This window comes from Gekko japonicus, unplaced genomic scaffold (genome assembly GCF_001447785.1).
Source record: "Gekko japonicus isolate JY-2015 unplaced genomic scaffold, Gekko_japonicus_V1.1 scaffold643, whole genome shotgun sequence".
Taxonomy (NCBI): domain Eukaryota; kingdom Metazoa; phylum Chordata; class Lepidosauria; order Squamata; family Gekkonidae; genus Gekko; species Gekko japonicus.
The window spans coordinates 618,467-625,280 of record NW_015164201.1 but is presented as its reverse complement, the minus strand read 5'-3'; the positions used below and the strand labels follow the sequence as shown (position 1 = coordinate 625,280).

Here is a 6,814-nt window from a genome sequence, read left to right as displayed (position 1 = left end):
TCCCTCTCTTTAAAATCACCCCGCAGCCTTACTTTCATATGAGCATTTTGCCCTAACAAATATGTAGCTGTCTTCATAAGGAGTTTTTTTTCCTCCTTCTAATAAAAAAAAATCCAAGTATAAACAGAACATCTTTGAGGGAGAACTTGTCTTTCAACTCAAGAGTACAGACTGATTTGCTTCTGGGGTTCCTGACAAGTTACAGTTTGCAGATTAAAAGGAAATAAGACATCAGTGTCAGCTCAGCACTTGTGTTTGAGGATGTCGGCTTCATGCAAGACAGGACTGAAACGTATTTTGGGACTTGATATTCCGAGCAGGGATGTATCTCTTGCATTCTAATCATTTGCTGTTTGGTTTGGTGGGTATTGTGTTCTCTGAAACCCATTACAGGGTTTCAAATAACACGTTGCTGGCGGAAAGCACTGGTGGCTTCATTTAAATCTGTATATGCAAAGCATCCCTCTTCCTTCCACAGACACACCGTTTGTGGTGCCCTTGCCAAAAACGTTGCAGTAACAGTAGAAGCCACAACCGGCAGGATTTGTGTGTCCCGGTTTAGACTGTAGCGAGAGCAATCCCTTCCTTTAGATTCCCTGTTTCTTGACCACTTTTCTTAGCAGTCCTCACCCCCTCTCACACACACACTTTAGGCCCTCCTCACCATGCGATGCCCTTAGACAATAGCCAACAATGGCAGGGCCCCACACTTGGGGGGAGGGCAAGGGCCCATGCCTGCTTGACGGAGGGGGAAGGAAGAAGAGCAGGCTCCTGCCTCCACTTGCACCTGCCTCGTCCGGGGATCAAGCAGATGGCTTCTGGAAGCTGTGGTGGCTCTCCCTTTGGCTGGCCCTGGTGACAAGTGTGAGGTGTAGCAGTGATTCTGGGGCCTCATCCGGGACTTTCCCCCAGGGCCCCAGAATCACCAGACCACCCTTTCCTGCCCTTAAGCTCGGTTAGGTTTGTTCAGAATTCCCTCTCTGATTAGTTCTCCCCCCCCCCCAGTTTTCTCTGCCCTGAGTCCCCCAGGCTAGCAACCGTCGTGATGATATTTTATTTATCTATTTCGGTCTTTGTTCCCCCATTTGTCTCCTCAGTGGCAACAGGGAGGAGCTTATAACATCATTCTCCCCTCCCACATTTTATGTTTGCAACAACACCTGAGTTAGGCTAGGCTGAGAAAATGTGTCTGTCTGAGAGTCACCCAGTGAGCTTCTGTGGCGGGGGGGGGGGGATTTGTACCTGGGCCTCCCAAATCCTAGCCCAGCACTCTGATCATTACACTGTGCTGCCTTCCCCCCCCCTTCAGAGTCCTCTTTTCCAGCCCATTCCCTACTTTGCACACTTCATTTAAGCCTCTTGCCTCTCTGCATACAAGTGGTGTCGCATCAAGACAGCAGTGGGGCAGCTCCCAAATCAGATCCCCAGAGAGCAAGGCCTCGCACCCCCAGATATTTTACCTTCAGCCAACTCACAGCTTCTCTCCCCCCCCCCAAACACACACCTACCTGCTCTGCTCATCTGGGCAGGGTCACTTTCTCCAAGTTCTCCTTCAACAGCAGCTCTGTCGGGAGTCCATCTCCTACCCCACTGTGGAAACTTCCACAGCCCTTAAAGAACACTGGCATTCCTTTATCTGTTGTAAAAATTTTATTTCGTTTCCACTTTTACATTCATACATTTCATCTATACATCTTGCATATATATCAGAGTCATTTATCGCTTAATTCTTATATACATTTTTAACTCACTAATTTCTTGACAGTTCACCTATCCAATTATATACCTTTTCCCATCTCTTTTCATGTACCTTTTCATTCCTGTTCTGCAGCATTAAACTTAGATCATCCATTCTCGCTAACTCCAGTATCTTAACTATTAGTTCTTCCCTCTTGGGTATAACCTCGGATTTCCAATTTTCCTTTATCAAGATACTAACTCCCATCATGGGCCAGCTTAGGCAAAGACATAGTGACAGACTTGTTTGCCGCAATCTCACAACAAGCCATTTTCCTGTCTGTCTGTGGAGAACCCTTTCCACACTGACTTGTCAGCTGAGACACTCCCAAGCATCTGCCATGGAACCCCCGTGTTACAAAGGATTTGAGGACATTTTCTGAGGCGCACACTCAGTTCAGAAGAGGTATTTCAGTTCCACCCATGCCCCACCTAAATGGAGGGTGCACCCTGTAACACACCAATCATATACCTGCCCATGGTACTGGAAGATTAACACTTATTTATTCTGGAATACCCATTGATTTGACTTGTGTTTTGCTCACCAGTCAAAACCATGGAGCTGGTTGTTCAGCACACAGTTTTGGATGTCTCCATCTTCATGATTATGACTGGGTTCATGCATGATTAGGCTTTTTTGCCACTGCCACCCCTTGCCACCCACCCACCTCCAGTTAAAGGATCACGCAGAAGGTAATACAGCTAGTTGATGCGAAAGATCTCTGCCTGATGCCCTGGAGAGCTGCTGCCAAAGGAAACAATACTGATCTTGACAGATCAAGGGTCTGATTCAGTATAAGGCAGCAACGTATGTGCTTACAATGCTGAACCTCCTCCCAGCTGTCCATCCCTCCAGCCAGTCTTCTTCCAGGCAGGATCCAATATTTGAACTGAGCACAGGCAAAGGGAAGATTTAGGGTGTGGGGAAAGGGCTGCAGCAGGAAAAGCCATGTAAGAGATGGCTCAGGACATGTGCCCTTCGAATTATACCCCCACCTGTACTTTACATGTCAGTAGGGCAGATCTTTGTTTGAAGTCCACATGTCTGCTGCCATCAGAGTAAGTCTGCACCTGAGATTTGGTGATCCAGGTGGCACCAGTTGAGCTTTCTTGCCTGAATCAGAGCGGCTCGGGGGTAGGGATCCCACTACCGGCCTTCAAAGGGGTGCTGTTGGTGCCAGCGCTGAGGTTCAGGAGTTTGGGAGTGCTCCTGGATGCTTCCCTGACAATGGAGGCCCAGGTAGCAGCCACAGCCAAGGCAGCCTTTTACCATCTCCAGCTGATCGGGCAGTTGGTTCCCTTCCTCGAACGCAATGATCTGGCTTCAGTGATCCACACAATGGTCACCTCGAGGTTGGACTACTGCAATGTTCTCTACATGGGGCTGCCCTTAGTGCAACTCTAGAAGCTGCAGCGGGTGCAAAATGCGGCGGCCAGGCTATTGATGGGTCTCCCTGTGCGGGAACACATCCAGCCTGTGCTAAAGACACTGCACTGGCTGCCAATAGCATACCGGATTTGCTTCAAGGTGCTGGTCTTGACCTTTAAAGCCCTATATGGTCAGGGACGTGCCTACAAGAGGGTCAGGGACGTGCCTTTCCCCACATGTTCCTCAGAGAGCACTGCGATCAGGGTCCCAAAACCGTTTGGCCCTCCCTGGTCCTAAGGACACCAGGCTGTCATCGACCAGGACTAGGGCGTTCTCCTTAGCAGCTCCAACTTATTGGAACAAGCTTCCCTGTGGGACCTTTCACAGTTTCTCAGGGCCGTGAAAACGGAGCTCTTCTGGCAAGCATTTCGATAGGAGCTGCACCTTATCAGCTATGCCCTACACTGAGTTATTTCCAGCTGAAGTTACCTAGAGTGGTTGCACCGCTGAACGCGTTCTTAAATGCACTATTATATTGTACCGCCATTGACGTATTAACTGTTTTAAATTGTGTATTATGTATTTTATATTGAGATGTATATTGTTTTATTGGTTTTTATGTAAGCCACCCTGAGCCTGCTTCGGCAGGGAGGGCGGGGTAAAAGCTAAAGTAATAAATAAATAAATAAATTGATGGCACCAGGATTATCTCAGTGGGCCCTGATGCTCGGCTTAAATCAGCCGCTGATACCCCCAGAATTCTGTGGACCAAAAAATAAACACTAGACTAGAGAGATTACCATGTTCCAAGAAAACCATAATTATTGGCCTGAACCTATTAATACAACAGCTTATAGAGTTCTTTGTTCTGTTATTCTCTGATGATCATACCTCGATAGGCAATAAGTGAGTGGATTCCAGTTGTAAATAACAGCAGCCTAAAGGGGCTGCAAGATGAAAAGGTGACTAGCCAGAACCTAGCCAGAAGCAGAGCTGACCCAGCTGAGCTCTGAGAAGGAGCAGGAGATAGAGCTGCTAGAGGGGTGAGTGGTTTTTTTACTTACTTTCAGCTGAGGTGATTTAGCTGAGAAGGTACTGTGTGGGGGACTGTGTTTGGGAGGGTGTGGGTGAGTTGTGAGTTGTTGCAGAGTCCTGGCTGCCTGAGATAGGGTGTGAAAGGGTCATTGTTTGACTGTAGATGAGTGAATGGGTGAATTTGCATAGCTGCTGGCCACACCCTCTGCTGAGGGGAAGCTTTTATTTAAGGCAGCACTTTGCCTGTGGCTCTTAGACTAGGGGCTCTGTAAGAAGCCCAGGAAGAGCCAGAAAGCCAGGGCCCTAGTCTCCTTGGGTTCCCAGTAAAAGTAAGTAGACTTCTACAAGGAAAACCACTTAAAGGGTTTTAAAGGAGGATTATATATAATTATTGTTTAAAAAAGCAATTATGAAGCCAAAATGCCAGCAGTGGGTTGGGGGCTATCCAGTGTATTGCACAGACTGTCACGTGTATTACTATCTGCCCACTGGGCAGAAGTCTTGGGTGTGTGCTTGGTGCAAGGAGCTCCTGGTTCTCAGGGAATGAGTTTGTTCCCTTGAGGCCAATGTACCTCACCTGGAGAAGCAGAGACAGTAAGTTAGGCACACAGAGAAGACTCTCAGGGACTTGCTAGATATGTCCCACTCTGGTTATGGCAGCCCCGCCACTGTCAGGGAGCATAAGGGTCAAGAGGGAACAGGGCACCATGCTGAGGATAAGGGGGATGTGCCCTCAGAAGGGAAGCTGGTGAACAGGTAACCTTTTGCACCAAGGAATCATCCCTGGGCAGGGAGGGAGGGAGGCTCTTGGTAGTTGGTGATTCGATCCTTAGGCAGGTACACAGCTGGATGGCAAAAACGCGTACTGACCGTATGGTGACTTGCCTGCCTGGTGCGAAGGTAGCGGACATTACACGTGTTCTAGATAGGCTGGTAGATAGTGCTGGGGAGGAGCCAGTGGTCGTGGTACATGTTGACACCAACGATATGGGAAAATGCAGTCGCGAGGTCCTGGAGGAAAATTAGGCTGCTGGGCAGGAAACTTAGGTCCAGGACCTCCAAGGTAGCCTTCTCAGAAGTGTTACCTGTTCCACGTGCAGGGCCGGAGAGACAGGCAGAGATCAGGAGTCTCAATGCGTGGATGAGACGATGGTGTAGGGGGGAAGGGTTCAGGTTTGTTAGGCACTGGGATACTTTTTGGAACAAGAGGGAGCTGTACAGGCGAGACGGTCTCCACTTGTCCCGAGAAGGAACCAGGCTGCTGGCACTTAAAATCAAAAAGGTGGCAGAGCAGCTTTTAAACTGAATATTGGGGGAAAGCCGACAGGAGATGAAAAGTCTCTGGTTCAGGATAGCTCATCTCGGAGAGATGAGGGGGTAGCTGTTGCTTTACTACAGGGAGGTGGATTGGAATTGTCCATTGAGACTATGGCTAGTGATATGGACTGCCTGACAAGATCTCGAGAGAGAGAGCAAAAGGAAGGTTGCAGCCTTAACATGTATGGGAAATTATAGGTGTTTCTATACAAATGCTAGAAGTGTCCAAGGTAAAACTAGGGAGTTGGAGTGCTTGGTGTTGGGGGGGGGAATAGACATTGTGGGTATTTCAGAAACTTGGTGGGATAAGGAAAATCAGTGGGATATGGTGATTCCCGGTTATATATAATATCGCAAATGATAGGGGGAAGGGTTGGAGGTGGGGTGGCTCTGTGTGTCAGAGAGGGTATACAGTCCAGTAAGATTGAGAGGGAAAGTGAATTGGATTTGCTTCTGGAAATGCTATGGGTTGAAATAGTGAGCCCAAAAGGAAGCTTAACACTGGGAGTTTGTTATCGCCCACCAGATCAAAAGATAGAGGATTATAAAATGATGAATGAATTAAAGATAGCGGCTAGACAAAAAAAAGTGTCATAATAGGTGATTTTAACTACCCACACATTGATTGGGTCAATATGTGTTCTAGTTGGGAAAAAGAGATTGAGTTTCTAGACACTCTTAATGACTGTGCTATGGAGCAGATGGTCACGGAACCTACGAGGAGAGAGGCGATCCTGGATTTCGTCCTAAGTAACACCCAAGACCTGGTGAGAGATGTAAATGTGATTGCACCACTTGGGAACAGTGACCATAATCTTATTGAGTTCAACATTTGTATAAATAGGGAGTTACCCAAAAAGACTGACACAACCACTTTTAACTTTAAAAGGGGTAACTTCTCTGATATGAGGAGACATGTGAGGAAGAAACTGAAAGAAAAAGTAGAAAGGGTCAAAACCATTGGGGAAGCTTGGAAACTATTTAAAACTACAATCCTAGAAAAATCCAGGGAAAAAAATATATACCACAGGTTAGGAAAGGCACAAATAGGTATAGAAAAAGCCTGCATGGTTAACTAACAAAATAATGGAAGCTGTAAAAGGTAATAAGAATTCCTTTAAGCAGTGGAAAGCTAGTCTCAGTGAGGTTGATAAAAGGGAACACAGGCTGTGGCAAATAAAATGCAAGTCTGTGATCAGGCAGGCAAAAAAGGAATATGAGAAGCATATAGCAAAAAATATAAAGACCAACAATAAAACTTTCTTCAAATACATTAGAAATAGGAAACCAGCCAGGGAGTATTAGGAGAAATCCCCGTTAGGAGATTAATCCTTTAGCCCAAATCTGTTTTATGTA

The 6,814-nt window shown here is 47.0% G+C and overlaps 1 protein-coding gene across 1 annotated transcript in view; it reads left to right on the top strand.

Annotated features, from left to right (window-relative positions):
* The window catches only part of IL1RAPL2 (interleukin 1 receptor accessory protein like 2), a 299,699-nt gene that overhangs the window by 269,781 nt on the left and 23,104 nt on the right, over positions 1-6,814 (top strand). The window lies entirely within an intron of this gene.